General features: G+C 37.1%; 1 protein-coding gene across 1 annotated transcript in view; it reads right to left on the bottom strand.

Moving 5' to 3' along the window:
• The window catches only part of LOC117317510, a 64,561-nt gene extending 49,751 nt beyond the window's left edge, over positions 1 to 14,810 (bottom strand). Inside the window, exon 1 of the mRNA XM_033872325.1 lies at positions 14,565 to 14,810. The gene's annotated coding sequence lies outside the window, so the exon portion shown is untranslated. The remainder of the gene's footprint in view (positions 1 to 14,564) is intronic.
• Positions 14,811 to 17,506: the final 2,696 nt, after the last annotated feature.

Here is a 17,506-nt window from a genome sequence, read left to right on the forward strand (position 1 = left end):
TTTGACGAGAGAGTTTTAAAATATTGTGAGGGATCATTCAATACTTTCAGCTGTTCAATATTCATCATATCTCCTGCCATAGTATAAGTATCTATAATTCACATACAGTGTATCTTAAAACAACATTAACTGTTATTGTTACAGTTATTACACATGCTAACTTATTTATTGATTATTAATAGGATTATTAAAATTAGGAATTCCTTAAAGATTTAAATAATTTGAAAAGCAGGTTGAAAAGACAATATCAACATTAATTTTAATACAAGGAAATAATAATTATTTATAGAAAATAACCCTATATTGATATTGGTAAGAAATGCATGTATATGGAAAATCTAATGGAGAAGTAGATCTGTCACATTTAGTAAAATGTAGAATTTCTACAATCTAAAGACATTGTTCAGTTTACTAACATTATGGTGGTTATAGTTAATCTTCAAATTAAAAAAATATTCTTAAAGATCATAATAATATGGAATCTTTTGAACATGAATTTCTGAAATGAAAACAAAATACAGTATTTCAGAATATAATTGCAGTTTAAGATTAACAGTACATGTATTTGATATATCATAAAATACCTCAAAGTTAGATTCTGCAGTCAGACTACCAGTTGTTTGTTTAAAGGGCTCATTTCACCATGGCCATGGGATATTGATACCCCCCCTCTAACCAACCTATTTTAACTCGAAATCACCTACAGACAAATTTTGCTGTTGTCATCTTCAAATACATTTGTATAACAATAAAATAACTGAAGTAATTTTAAGTTGACAAAAAAATTGTTGAAACTTTAACATGATGGGAAGGGTGGTGATGTGTGTGTGTGTTATTGGAAATGAGAAAACACAGAATGAAGCAACATATGTTATAGTCACTTTACTATTGGGATAAATACCATACTATACTGGTAACAACAAACAAGCGGCCCAGCGGCCTGTATCGCTTACCTGGTTGGATTTGACCAAACACCAAAATGCTTTATATATGTTGATGTGATATGGATATTGGGAAAGGACCTCAACTGCTTCAAAGGTAAAACCAAAAAATGAAGTCCAGAATCCTTAGGGGTGTGGGAAGACCCAGGGATTATTTAAAAACAAGAAATATCTTTAAAAAAGTTAACGGCATAGTTTTAATGCTGGTGGTTATAATGTAATACTGCTGGTGAAATAAATCCACGAACCAATGCGTTTCAGCACGGATAACAAAATTAGATCAGTTTAAATCATTTTTTTTTAAATAACAAGACTGTATTTGAATCAGGAATATGATTTTATTAATGTGTTATTTGAAAAGATACATCCACTTATTTAACTTGCATTCAATCTTAACTTTGTTTCATTTTTAACTGCATATATCTGCATTTTGCATTGAACGCTACATTTACTAATATCACATACTTCATCTTGATCAGTAACTTCACCTGTCACGTCATATCCGGGGCCAAAACAAAATTAGACAGCTATGCCGAATAAAATGTATACTATAGTCTAATTGGTATATTGCTATAACTAGTATATACTGGCTTTATATTTGTTAAGAAAAATCATGTTTGAGATCAGATCTTGTAGACAAGGTAAAATAGCATGATATCCTAATGATGAACATATAATTGTCAACACAACATTTAATATGTCATTGGGATGCTAATTTCAATAGGTGTTTGAAATTGAGTAGGAAATTGTATCATTCTGGGCCAAAATCATGATATTTTGCATTTTATTTGAGGTTTTTTTATGTGGTTTTCATGGTTTTCACAGATCTAAAAAATTTCTAAATCAAGTTTCCTTATCCTTCACCAGGCCTACTGTGTTGTAAAGAGTACAAATATAATACTTTTTTAAAGGATATATGCAGGGTGAACTGGTTATGTTTACATATTTAAAACATGAGCCTTATTTTCCCAAACTGCTACCACAACATTCAAACACTTAAATCCCACAATACTGTTCCAACATGCTATATACATTGTCTAAAAGGGTGTCTTGTGACGTGGCCATTGCATAGATGTTGGATAAGCTTCACATGGACGGATAATCTGCCTTACTGGATCTTCAATATGATTCCTTGTGGTGGTTAACTAATGACACTGGATCAACAAGGAGCCTAAAAAACATGATTAATTTATTAATGAAACACAAAAATATTTAAAAAAAAAAAAAAAAAAAAAAAAGGTCATATCATCTGAGGGGTAATTATCAATTAGCCTACATTTATTACCATTCTCATAACCAATCATCAATCAAGCACACATTGTCAAAGATATTTCTTTACTAAAGACTTTAATTTAGTAAACTTGTGAATATTTTTCAAGCTTCAAAAGCAGACTGTTTTCAAAGCATATAAGTTTCGCAGCGAGAAGTGTACAGATTTTTTTCTCGTCTAATTTTGAATTTATTTTAGCTATATTATATTCATTTCATAAAACTGAATGTTATGACTGATGTACAAACTCAGTAAAAATTTCAAACTTAAACTATGACGACATTGTCGGCCGATATCCATGGAAATTCTACGTATTTATTCGACTGTTAAACAGCCTACTGCGCCTCTCAAAATTATTTTAAAGTAGTGATGCAGTAGACAAGTCTATGTAAGTTGTTATATGGGATACTAAATATAATTTAATTCAATAGTAGCAGTATCAATAAAGGGTATGTGTTTGTCGTTAACCAACTGTACCAATAACGAAGCTACTCCAACAAAGTTAGTCAATATAATTATGACGGGCGCTGTCGGTTGGCGCGGACAAGTTCGAGGAAATAATATTCTTACACTGTTCTTTGTGTGACATTCAACAGGGTCTTGCTGCTATACATACCTCAAAAACTGAACACAGATTTGAATTAGCTTTATGCAAGGTGCGCTCCCCATCTTCTTTCGATTTATTTACATGCAGCAACGTGGTTTCCCGCATTGAAGAGCTACGATAAATTACCGTAAATACGCGAATCAGTGCGTGCGTTGCCATAACAGTAACAACATTTTTACTTAAGTTTAGTCTCAGCTAAGATTATGCTTTGCACGTTTCATGATCCACTTAAGATTGCGGTCTTAGCCAAGTAAAATCTTAAGACTTAAGTCCAAGTTTAGTCTTAGACTTAAGTCTGCTTCATGATCCCGGGGACGAGCAGCAGACGACAACAAACAAATTCGGAAGTCCTCTTTATTTTCTGTGCTATATTTGGTAAACTTGTATGCAACTCGAACGGACCGGAGCTGCACTAGACTGGATTACCTGCCGTAGTTTTTCTACTCTCCGCTAGGCTTCGCTTCGAAAATAGTATCATGAGCGCAACCTAGCGGAGAGAAATGGTACTAAGACAGGTAATCCAGTCTAGAGCTGCACTCGTAAAACACCGGAAATATTTTCGTTGAAAATTATACCGTTACGTTTTGAATATAAAAAATTAAGAAATTGTTCGAGATAAATTTCATTAACAAATTCTAACTAGTGTGAAGTCAAACATTTGCATATTTTTAAAATGTTGATATTTTGTTATCATCCGAGAATGTGACTTTGAATACAGTCTTGCGCAACACTGGATCTTGTCGTGACTTCCTGTTTCCGGTTACTGAGAAATTTTTGAACTCTAAGTATATTGGGGAAAAAAGGGGGGGGGGGGGGGGGGGGGGGGGGGGTTTCCGAGACATCTCTATCAATAAGTTCGCTACGCGAACGGGCTTCGCCCGTTCGAGCTGCGCTCTCTATTAGAGGTTTACACGACAGGAAACTTTTGACAGGCTGTCATGTTACCTCATATCCCCTCAGCGTGTTTTTCTTGTAGCTGCCAGCGCCCCGATTCTAGGGCGCGACGAAAAAAGTGTCATAAACCATTTAAAGCGATAATTCATGTTAACAAATATGTGTACGCTTACTTGTTGATGAAGTATCAATCCATTTATGCACAAACTGTTGATGGACACCTCTTAAATATTATTATATCCACAATAATTCACTTGCAACCTACTGTGTTCAAATATTTGGTCACTAAAACAACTTTGCTGTTCCGGTTATTATAAAATATTGAATGCAAATAAAACGGAAAACGTAGCGTAATATTTTCATAGACTGGATTACCTGCCGTAGTTTTTCTACTCTCCGCTAGGCTTCGCTTCGAAAATAGTATCATGAGCGCAACCTAGTGGAGAGAAATGGTACTAAAGCAGGTAATCCAGTCTAAATATTTTTACAGCGTTTCGTTTGTTTCGTCTATTTCAAGTCTATATTTGGATAAACCGGAAATAACCTCGAGAGGTCACAATCAAAACAAGTATGGCGGTATATACAAATGGGACCTACGCTTAAATGACAAAAGAGGCTAATAATAACTGATCTTTGATAAAGATATGGACACATGTTGTGTGACTTTGTGTATTTATGATAGATAAATAGAATAAGGTAGGTCAGATTATATGAAATGTGAGTAAAGATAACTTTTAAACGACTTTCATTAGGTGGGTCACAGCAACAGGTTTTATGTGCGGTGGTGATTAGAGGTCGCAATATCCACCAATGTAATCAGGTGGAATAAGACCTCATATACGTATAGGAGTAAGTGGTGTCCATGTTAACAAAGCTGGCGCGGAGAAAATCATGAATATGACTCTTTTGCTGATTCTGATTTCACTCCGTCGGCCAGATTGTCTTTTAACACCCCAAATGTTAGAAAACGCTTTCGCAGTAGCATGACAACACCACCACCAGAAGACAGACAATTGTCTAAATCTTCTAGAAATGACGAATGGATCTAGATCTGATCACAATAAGCTATAGTCAAAAAGAGGTAGACCACTGACCCGTCATGTATACATTGTATATATAATCATTATATCTATTGGAATGAACCTATATTTTTCTATCATGTTTAGCATAACGATGATGGTGTATTATGGTAAAGAGAGGTTAAATGATTATCTAACTAAGTTTGCTGATTGTTTGATCGTGATAATGCAGCTTTATTCAAATAAGTGTATAATATATAATAACAATACTTTAAAATGTTTTAAGTGTAAACGGTATGAGAAAAAAGTAATATGCTACAATGAAGTCTAATAATACTTTAAAATGTGCTAGCTTAAATGTAAATGGTATGAGAAATAGTAGCAAGAGAGCAAGATTAATGCACTGGATGAAAAGTAGAAAAATTGATATTATTTGTATACAAGAAACACACTGTGTAGATTCGGATGTTGTAAAATGGAAAAATGAATGGAAGGATATATATAACAGGTGGAGAAAGTATTTGGAATAATGGAACAACCGAATCGAGAGGTGTTGCCATTCTATTTACTAGAAAAATAGAATCTTACATACAAATATCCGAAAATTTGAGAGATAACCATGGGAGAATTTTATCCTATAAAATGTCAACAGAAAATAAAACCTTTCAGATTATTAACATTTACACACCAAATAAAAGGAATGAAAGGAAGCATTTTTTTTAACACACTGGGTAGGCTCATCATAACTGATAATAATACTGAAAATATTTTAATTGGTGATTTTAATTGTGTTCTGGATAAGTCAAAAGATAGGAATTCAAACCAAAATATGGATGACATAGGTTGTAATGAATTAAACACATTGATTGCTACCTACAGCTTACAGGACATATGGCAAATACACAACCCAGTTACAGTTCAGTATACTTTTCAACGTGGACTATCAAAGTCACGAATTGACATGATTCTAACACATGAAAATATATCATCGTTATTGAGTAATATAAAAATTAAACATTGTCCTTATAGTGATCATAAGTCTATTTCAATGAAATTACTTTTATATGAGTCTGCATGATAGAGGGCCAGGTTCATGGTAATTAAGTGAAAAGGTTATTAAAAGTGATATTTTTCAAAATTCATTAGAAGCTTGCTGGAAACATTGGATAAAAGAAATAGACATGTATGAAACTATTCTTGAATGGTGGGATATTACCAAAATAAAGATAAAAGAACTGGCAATGGAATAAAAACACCTGGGTCTGATAAACAGACTCTGGAGGCCTAGAATGCGGATGTAGACAGGGCAGGGTTTACCATCACGACGGGCACATTAAACTAAGCACTATATTCAAAACTTAGAATTTCATGCTCATATCAGCTCAGACTTGAGACAATTTCTTAATCGCTCATTAGAGTGAACATGATTTTCATATAGCACTCTACGTTATATGTTTACACTCCATACTGTGTAGCTACAAACAATCTATACAACAAAAATGCATTCATTCACATGTACAGTTCAAATCAATTTGAAGTGGAATTTTGTTTTTCACTGATGTACATTACATCAAATATTCTCCTCAATAGTATATGAACCATATACATAACTGTAACTGAATGATACATATGTATATGTATGGTATATATATTATGTTAATTAATGTTAGTGTGATGTGAATGCAGCTATAACTTACTGGATGTATTGATATCATCGATTTCAAAATCAGAGTTTTTTTTTTAATCTGCAGCATCTGTCAGATGAAAATGTAGTTCGAATGCCCAAACTGGATGAACTGTACATGTAGTAGCATTCTTCGAAGTCCATTATGAATGCTTTTCATAGAAATGTATTTCTATCAATTGTTCATGTGTTTAAATTATTAGAACACTGAAGTAATTCTTATTTTCATAAAAATGGAAGTACTGCTTATCTTTAAAACTAAATTGGATATTGATAAGATACATTTGCCAAGATGTTAAAAATCAAACCTTATTAAGTAGAATCTAAACAGTTGTAAATGACTAAGCCCACTATTCTTAAAGGGACATCACGGTAAAAACGTTGTTATTTTCATTGAATGTACGTGTTTTTTTCCTTTCCAGTTATGTTTCTGTGCTGTCCCAATGTTCACAGTCGATCCCTATGTCTAGCTTGACCACACGATTTAGTTAGGAATACCCCTCTAAATTTAGCGCGGAAATTATTTTTAAATCATCACGTGACTGTTTTGAAATCGAGGCAACACACATATTCCATCTGGGTTAGTTGGATAACAATATTATACAGTGTTTTAAATGTTAAATTATATGTTCTGTATATATTCCGGCACACATATTTATGTGCAAATAAATGTAAACACTGTACATATAGTATACTGACAGTAGCGATGTACTGGTACAGACTGTATAAATATTACTGAGTTTGTGTAACTATTACCGACTTTGTGTAAATATTACCGAGATTGTCTTCACCTACTTTCCAGCAATCAAGCAGAATACAAGCAGCATCCGTATTACTGCTGTTCATGTTTGAACTGTATGGTACTGTTTCCCCGGTTTAATTCTAGGATTGTGTTTGACCCATTTTCCTATTATTCTCTTCATTGCGGAAGCTGTTATCGTTTTCAACCGCAGTCGATTCACATTGGAAGCCATTTTATCGTATATGTCACAAAATTAGCATACTCAGACTATTGATCAACAAATTGTGATAACCTTTTTATAATAAATAATTGATGTTTTTTATGTACATATTTCATCAAATTCGAATGGTTATTGTTCATAAGGATATCTTTTTAAAAGACATACCCAATAATACGAAAAAATACAAAATAAAAATTGGTTTACCGTGATGTCCCTTTAACAACAAAATTACTTATTTTGATTCTCTGTCAAATTTAATCAGGTTACTTGAAGACTTTGTCAGAAAAGTTAACACATATATACATTATTAATAGTTGTTTTAATTAAATTAATCTGAATTTGAACATTAAACCGACTTAACAGTTTAAATGAAAATAACGTGTTTTCACCATAAAGGCATTGACCATAATTGATAAGAAAAAAATAATTATTCAACTCAACCTATGATATAGTATGTAACAGCCATCAAGATAATACTATTATCTTTAGTCATGCCAAGTTATTTCACAATAGGATATATGCACAACACAAAAAAGTTTTACACATTTTTGTTGTTTAGAAGAATAATGAACTTAGTAATTATCAAATAATATATAGTGTTGTAAAGAAAAAAAGATTAAAAAATAATAAATCTAAGTTATAATAAATTATTTGCATTGATTTATCAATACTTTACTGTGCATTAGTTTAAAGGTTAATTTAATTCAGAAGCTGAAATGATTTAAGACAGAAAAAACCGCAGATGTAGGAATATAACATTTCCACTGCCTTTAAATATCTCTGATTTAGCAATCAGTACATTTCCATGAAAAATGGTGTTTTCTAAAGAGTCACTGCCCTTTAATCGTCCCTGAAGCGTTCAAAACTTCACCAAACATAATAAAGGTCTATGTAGATGTACATCGTAGACCCCTTTCTTTTCTATAATATGCTTCGACTGTTATGTAATATTTCAAATGATAATGAAGTAATATAGATCATTTTCTATTTTTTTAACCATCACGATTATTAGAAAAAAGAATCAGTCGCTATAATTAGAGATGAAATTTTCAGTGACGTCTACATCTGCATACAGACAGCCACGTTAATGCAGTACGCGTTCTGTAAACGAAAAACTTCATGTGCATTACGTAGGATATAATCAATAGATCCGAAGTCAATATTAATATTCACAAGTCCATTTGACATTTCGAAACCCTATTCAGTGATAATTTATTTAACTTTTTATTTGTGATATTGTCATGATGAATAGACAACTTTTTTCTTTCGTAAAAAACCCATCTATATAATCTAACCATCTGCAGACTACATCAATCACATGCAAGTTAATATTTCAGTGAGAAACTGACAGTCAAAGTTGGGTTTGATCACCTACTCTTGCTTTTATTATTGTTTACATTACTGAAAGATGGCGGACAAAATCGGATACTGGATGAGTGATTTTCAATGTACAAAATAACAACGATATTCCGACGAAACTTTATCAATATTATAACCCATTCAGTAACATGCCACCAAAGAAAAAAAACACGTTTCTAGATGACGATGATGAAAATTCAGCGTGATGTTAGTAGATTTTTCTTCCGGGTCACAGGTAAGCAGCAATATGGCGCCTGCGAAAAGTCGATTGTATCATTCCGCGCGAAATCTAATGCGTTCAACGCGGAAAAAATATTCTTACGTATCATCGACAGAACATACTTAAATTAAATACTTTGAAAACTATCTTTTTGTGAGGTTCTGTTGTTTTGTCATATATCTAACGAAACTGCAGTTTTGCATTTAACTCTGTAAGTCACGGGACTATTTTTTTTTTTTTTTTTTTTGCGATAGAATATGATTGTGAAGTGGCAGTGGAAGTTGTCAGAGCGAACGAAAAAAAAAACATTGTCCTGTCAGCTTCTAAAATACAACAAAACAAAAGGTGATTTTTTTTAATAGCTGAACTTTACTGTATGTCATTTTTTATCGTGAAGTTAAACAAATATTTACTGCATAGCATTACGGAGTTACTGTAAAGCAACGTTTAGATTGGCCAACAGCAGTATCCGCCAGAAGGCATCGTAGATTTTGTCAGCTACCCTCAAAAGCGCTGACATAGACTCAAACTTACGTTTGTGTCAAAAACCTGTATACAAGAGATCCCAAAGGGATCTTGACACCCAACTTTGAAACATTTTTATTGGTTATATGTCACACTGATCTTCTCTCTATTTTCCCCTTCTTTCTTCTTTTCCTCTTAATAATCTGATGCCAAGAACAAATAGAACCTTGAATCAAAAGAAAGTGCAAAATGACCTGTTGTGACGTCACGTCCCGTAGATGATTGAAACATGACTGAAGTAACCGCCTCCATTACAAGAAAATAAAATAAATCCAATTCCACTTTAGGTTTCAGGATCGTGACCTTAAACGTCAAAGGTAAACATCAACCATTTGTATAACTGTATATGTACTGATCATCTAGTCTGTATGTGAGTAATGAAAGAAAAACGTTTAAAGAGCAATATTTTCACAATTTTGAATACTTGCGTGAAACCATTTCTGCCATATCTGTATTATGTTTGCTGATTTGACCTTGAAACATTGCACACCCTTTCAAAAGAGAATATTCTTTCTAATACAGTTTTGAAAGTCTACATATGTTTAGATTAAGGAGCTGAAACATTTTAGTGCAGTTTTGCCTGATTGTTTAATTTTGGCGGGAAAAGTCATGCTTTTTTTATCAAAGTGTCACATCTCCGTCATTTGTTATCCGATGATCATAAAACTTTCTCATTCCGTTTCATAGGATCTTTTTTTTTCATATGCAATGAGAAAATCGCTCAATTCGAGATTTTTATTTTCGACCTATTTTTTTCATATCTGTGACCTTGACATTTGAACCTATGATAAAAGAAATGTAAGTATAATGATTAGCTCAATGTTCTCTTTCATGTATTGAAATAGGAACGTTATATTGATCTTTGTTTTTGACCAGTTAGAACTGTAAACTAATGACTAACTTGTACCCAATCTTCCAATCATCTGTGCTATAAATTGTTTTGAGAAATATGACAATTGTGTGTGTATATACTTGCAAAGTTTTAATGAAAAACACTGATGACCTATTGGCCATACCAAACAACCTGTGAACAGTTGCCTGGCTACTATAACAACCAAAAATTGCTGAAAAAAGAAAATGGATGTACATCCAGACATGATCACAGGACAAAACGGTCACTGTTAGGTCGAAACATGCCAATATGCGCCATACCTCTTTGTTGCATGGGTAATAATGGCCACCAAAATCTAATAAAGTGTAGAACTTCATGACGTGATGCTATGATGTGACTAAAAACCAAATCTGTTGGGGGGTTCAACAGATAGACTTATACACAAACTTTCATTTTAAAGTGGACAATTATGACCTTTGACCTTTAACTCTGACATTGATGATGTGATGTGAATATAAACTACTGGGGCTGATAAGATACAAAAGGTTCTAACAAACAGAGGGACAGATTCAAACGTTTAGGTGATTTCCTTTTACCCCCTCAATGACGTGTGGGTATATTTATACAGAGAGAGATTTTGATATAAACCAAAGCTTTTTTTCCTTGAGAGAGCATGCTGTGGTGATACATACTACATCAGTGATACACGTGGGGGTTTAGTTATTAATATCACAGATAGTTAAATTTAGTAAACAATTCCCTTTAAGACACAGGTCCAATGGCGATCTCTTTACACGTCCTTGTGTTAGTGTTGTAAACACCGGTGTTATAGAGACATGGTGGACCGTCAAGTGACGTACGATCCTAATTCAACCGTGAGCTTATGATAATTAATTTACACTTAAGTATTGAGGCTATATATTGTATGTCAGTATTTTAGAACCCAAACCACAATAACAATGCAACATAATAGTAAAATTACGCAAGCTCGACTGACAGCTATCTAGTAATAAGACCGACTTTTCTTTGTTCAAGTTGTATGTCATTCAGAGTTACACAATTAGGTAGTAGGATAGGCACAATTCAAATGACAAAGCATTTAAATTGGTCTTTTGATAAAATCAACTGATTACACAGACAATAGGGAAGGAAGCCGTAGATAGACAGGGGCTATGGAAGGGAAGGGCATGACAAACAGGTAGAGGCTATGGATTGGAGAGGTGACAAGGGGTAGGGGTTATGAAGTGGAGGGGGGAGACGAGTAGGGGCTACTTGGGGAAAGGCTATTGGCTAAAGGGGCAGGTATCAAAAAAGGAATTGGGGCTATTAAGGAATGGACTATTGAGACGGGGAGTTGGCAGAAGGGTAGTTGATAGAAGGGTATTAGTTATTGGGGGGGGGGGGGGGGGGGGGGGGGGGGGGGTGATAGAAGGATTGTGGCTATCAAGGGGGAGACTGAAAGGAAGATGTTATCAGGGAACACGGGGTGACAGAGGGCTTAGTGGCTATCGAGGGGAATGCGTTGTTGGAGAAGATGGACTATCTACGTGTGCCAAATATGAAGTTTTTTGTTTTTTACATGTTTGTGTATGAAGGGAAGGGCATAACAAAGGAATTGAGACTATGGAGTGGAAGGATGACAGAGTTGGTAGGATTATCGAGTTTAAGGGGTGACAGAAGGGTATGTGCTATCGAGGACGAGGGTAGACGGAAGGGTAGGGCTCATAAAGGGGAGGGATGAGAAAAGGATACTAGATATCGGGGTTGAGAGGTGACAAATTGGTAGTGTACATCGAGTGGGGATGGTGACAGAAGGAAAGTGGCTATCGAGATGGAAGGACAGAATGGTAGTGGCTATCGAAGGGAGGGGTTTTGACATGAGGAAAGGGCTTGGGGGAAGGGGGCGTGACAGAGAAATAGGGGCTATCGAGTGGAGTGAAGACAAAGAGATAGAGCTATCGAGTTGGGAAGGTTAGTGGCTATCGAGGGGGAGGGGTGATAGAAGGGCAGTGGCTATCGAGGGAGAGGTATGCTAGAATGGTTGTGGTTTTAAAGGAGCAAAAGGATAGCTGTTATCCAGGTAGAGGGGCGACAGCGGAGTAGTGGCTATCGAGTTGGACAAGTGACAAAAATAGATGGTATCGAGTGGGGAGGGTTGACAGGAAGGAAGTGGTTATTGAGTGGAAAAGGGTGATAGAAGGGTTGTGGCTATTGAAGGCGATGCGTTGTTAGAGAAGTAGGGCAACCTAAGTGTGCCAAATATGAAGAGTTTTACATGTATGTGTATGGAAGGGCAGGGCATAACAAAGGACTAGGGATTATGAAGTGGAGGGATGACAGATGACTAGGGGTTATAAAATAAAGGGGTGACAGAGAACTAGGGGTTATGAAGTGAAGGGGTGACAGAGGATTAGGAGTTATGAAGTGGAGGGGTGACAGAGGGCTAGGGGTTATAAAGTGAAGGGGTGACAGAGGACTAGGGGTTATGAAGTGGAGGGGTGACAGAGGGCTAGGGGTTATAAAATAAAGGGGTGACAGAGAACTAGGGGTTATGAAGTGGATGGGTGACAGAGGGCTAGGAGTTATGAAGTGGAGGGGTGACAGAGGGCTAGGGGTTATATTGTGAAGGGGTGACAGAGGACTGGGAGTTATGAAGTGGACGGGTGACAGAGGGCTAGGGGTTATAAAGTGGAGGGGTGACAGAGGGCTAGGGGTTATAAAGTGAAGGGGTGACAGAGGACTAGGGGTTATAAAGTGAAGGGGTGACAGAGGGTTAGGAGTTATGAAGTGGAGGGGTGACAGAGGGCTAGGGGTTATATTGTGAAGGTGTGACAGAGGACTGGGGGTTATGAAGTGGAGGGGTGACAGAGGGCTAGGAGTTATGAAGTGGAGGGGTGACAGAGGGCTAGGGGTTATAAAGTGGAGGGGTGACAGAGGACTAGGGGTTATAAAGTGAAGGGGTGGCAGAGGACTAGGGGTTATGAAGTGGAGGGGTGACAGAGGACTAGGAGTTATGAAGTGGAGGGGTGACAGAGGGCTAGGGGTTATAAAGTGAAGGTGTGACAGAGGGCTAGGGGTTATATTGTGAAGGTGTGACAGAGGACTGGGGGTTATGAAGTGGAGGGGTGACAGAGGACTAGGAGTTATGAAGTGGAGGGGTGACAGAGGGCTAGGGGTTATAAAGTGAAGGGGTGACAGAGGACTAGGGGTTATAAAGTGAAGGGGTGGCAGAGGACTAGGGGTTATGAAGTGGAGGGGTGACAGAGGACTAGGAGTAATGAGGTGGAGGGGTGACAGAGGGCTAGGGGTTATATTGTGAAGGGGTGACAGAGGACTGGGGGTTATGAAGTGAAGGGATGACAGAGGGCTAGGGGTTATAAAGTGAAGGGGTGACAGAGGACTGGGGGTTATGAAGTGGAGGGGTGACAGAGGACTAGGGGTTATGAAGTGGAGAGGTGACAGAGGACTAGGGGTTTTGAAGTGAAGGGGTGACAGAGGGCTAGGGGTTATAAAGTGAAGGGGTGACAGAGGACTAGGGGTTATGAAGTGGAGGGGTGACAGAGGGGCTAGGAGTTATGAAGTGGAGAGGTGATATTGAGAAAATGCTTTTTGGAGGTAGGGCGTGACAGAGGAGTAAGGCTATTGAGTTGTGACGATGACAGATAAAGGGTAGTGGCTATCGGGTGGGGAGGGATGACAAAAGGGTAGTGGCTATCGATTGGGGAGAGGTTACACAAGGGTAGTGGTTCTCGAGTGGGAAGGAGTGACAAAGGAGTAGGGGCTATTGAGGGTAGCGATGACAAAGGTATAGGGGAGATCATGATTGGAAGGGGTGACAGATAAGGGATATTTTTTAAAGGAAAATGAAGGGTTTTTGAGATGGAGAGTTGACAAAACGGATAGTGGCTATCACGATTGAGGGAATACTTTTGAGAGGTAGTAACTATCGAGGAGGAGAGGTGAAAGAGGAGTAGTGGAGATCAAATGGTGAGGGGATAATAGAATGGTAGTGGTTATCTTGGTGGAAATGTTACAAACAGGAAGTAGCTATCGAGGTATAGGGAACAAAAGGGTAGGGATAATCGAGGTTGAGGAGGTGACAGAAGGGTTTTGGCTATCGAGGGGAGAGCATGCAGTGGTGATGCATTTTACATCAGTGATACCCGTGGGGGTTCAGTCATAAATATTCCGGTCACATGCATGTTCTTCATTCCAATCATTAAACTGATAAACTGTGTAAAATATACATACCTAAAATATGTTTTCTTAGCAGATTAATTCTTTTTACACGGGAAGTCGTTATGGCAGAAAAACTCCAAATGTCAATATGCACACACAGATAGTCCAATATAGTTAACAATCCTCTTTAAGACACAGTTCCAATGGTGATCTCTGTATACACAGGTAGACATAGGTATCTCACCCGACTCGTTCTGTTGTTAGTGTTGTAAACACCGGTGTTATGGAGACATGGTGGACCGTCCAATGACGTACGATCCTAAACCAACCAATAAGCATTGCTTATTAATCACGTGACATACCTTTCTGACACGTCACTTAAACATTAAGGTAATATATGATCTATCTGTATTTTAGAACCCAAACCACCATAACAAGTAACCCAATATTATTACTACAATCACACAAGCTCGACAGACAGCTATCTAGTAATAAGACTGGCTTTACTTTATACAAGTTGCATTGTCATTCAGAGTTACACAATTGGATAACAATATATATACATTTAAATTAGCAAAGCATATGATTTGGTCTTTTGATGAAAGCCACTGATTACACAGATATTGGTAAGGAAGTCCTGGGCGGAAAGGGGGTATGGAAGAGGAGGGCATGGCAAAAGGATAGGGGCTATGGAGTGAAAAGGTAACAGTGGGGTAGGGGTTATAAAGTAGAGGGTTGATAGATCTAGAGGTTATAGTGACTGTGGAGGGGAGGGATGGCAGAGGGATAGTGGTTAAGTAAAAGGATGAAAGTGGGGAAGGAGCTATGGAGGGGAGGGTGATAAAGGTGTATGGGCTATTGATTGGGAAAGCTGACACGACCCGGGGAAGGAACTTTAGAGGAGAGGGCATAACAGAGGGATAGGGGCTATCGAGGGGGAGGGAGAAGGGTATTGGCTATCGAGGTGGAAGGACAGAATGGTAGTGGCTATGGAAGGGAGGGGCTGATAGAGGAGAATGATTATTGAGGCGTGCTAAATATCAAATCTCTATGTGTAACGAAGGGTTGATACGATATCCAGTACACATTTGTATAACGAACGGAGGGACAGAGGCGGACAATAAGGTGATTTTCATTTACCCTCTCAATGAAGTCGGGGTATACAGTATATACATGATAATTTTGATATATAACCAAATAGGAAATTGTTTTCTCTCTATTAGAGAGCATACAGTGGTAATACATACTACATCAGTGATCCCCGTGGGGGTTCAGTCATAAATTTTCCGGTCACAAGCATGTTCTTCATTCCAATCATTAAACTGATAAACTGTGTAAAATATACATAACTAAAATATATTTTCTTAGCAGATTAATTCTTTTTACACGGGAAGTCGTTATGGCAGAAAAACTCCAAATGTCAATATGCACACACAGATAGTCCAATTTAGTCAACAATTCTCTTTAAGACATAGGTCCAATGGTGATCTCTGTATACACAGGTAGACATAGGTATCTCACCCGACTCGTTCTGTTGTTAGTGTTGTAAACACCGGTGTTATGGCGACATGGTGGACCGTCCAGTGACGTACGATCCTAAACCAACCAATAAGCATTGCTTATTAATCACGTGACATACATTTCTGACACGTCACTTAAACATCGAGGTAATATATGATCTATCCACAGGTGCCTGACTCGTTTTTATAAAATAATAACATATAGAGTACATATCAATTTATATGTACTCTATATGTTATTATTTTATAAAAACGAGTCAGGCACCTGTGATCTATCTGTATTTTAGACCCCAAACCACCATAACATGTAACACAATATGAATAGTACAATCACACAAGCTCGACTGACGACTGTCTAGTAATAAGACCGCCTTTCCTTTATACAAGTTGCATTGTCATTCAGAGTTACACAATTGGATAACAATATATATTCCAAATGTTAAAGCATATGATTTGGTCTTTTGATGAAAGCCACTGATTACGCAGACATTGGTAAGGAAGGCCTGGGTGGAAAGGGGGTATGGAAGAGGAGGGCATGGCAAAGGGATATGGGCTATGGAGTGAAAGGTAACAGTGGGGTAGGGGTTATAAAGTAGAGGGCTGAGAGATCTAGAGGGTATAGGGGCTGTGGAGGGAAGGGAGGGTATAGAGGCTGTAGAGGGGAGGGTGGCAGAGGGATAGGGGTTATTAAGTGGAAGGATTAAAGTGGGGAGGGGGCTATGGAGGGGAGGGTGATAAAGATGTATGGGCTATTGATTGGGAAAGCTGACACGACCCGGGGAAGGAACTTCAGAGGGGAGGGCATAACAGAGGGGTATACATGGTGACAGAAGGGTAGTGGCTATTGAGTGGGTATGGTGACAGAAGGGTAGTGGCTATCAAAACACGAACAAAACTTCCTTATTTCTGAAAAAGGAGAGGGATTTGGTGAAAAGACGTTCTGGCTATTCAGACGATTTTCTTCTTTTGGATTGATAAAACTACAAAAATATGCGTGACAAGTATAACAAAAATTCATAAACAGTCAACTTACTTATTTACTTATTTATAAACACAAGTTTTCATTTTGAAGTGGTCAATAATGACCTTTGACCTTCAAGACCTTGATGATGTGATGTGAATATGATTTAATAGAGTTGATAAGATATCAAGAACACAAAGTTATAACAGCGAAGGGACAGAGGCGGACACTTAGGTGATTTACAATTAAGCCCTCCCCCCACCCCCCTATAAAAAGGGTAGTTGCTGACCTTTCCAGACAGAAGAAGTCCGAAATGTCAACATTCAGACACAGGTAGTTAACTTTAGTCAACAATTCTATTGAACTCATAGGGCATAAGTATCTGATCCAACATAACCTAGTGTTAGTGCTGTAAACAATGGTGTTATGGGGACATGGTGGACTTTCCAGTAACGTACGATCCTAAAACAACCAATGATTATTGCTAATCATTGCTAATTAGTCACTTGAAATACCTTTCTGAAAGACAAATC

The sequence above is a fragment of the Pecten maximus genome, chromosome 19 (genome assembly GCF_902652985.1).
Source record: "Pecten maximus chromosome 19, xPecMax1.1, whole genome shotgun sequence".
In the NCBI taxonomy this organism is placed as follows: domain Eukaryota; kingdom Metazoa; phylum Mollusca; class Bivalvia; order Pectinida; family Pectinidae; genus Pecten; species Pecten maximus.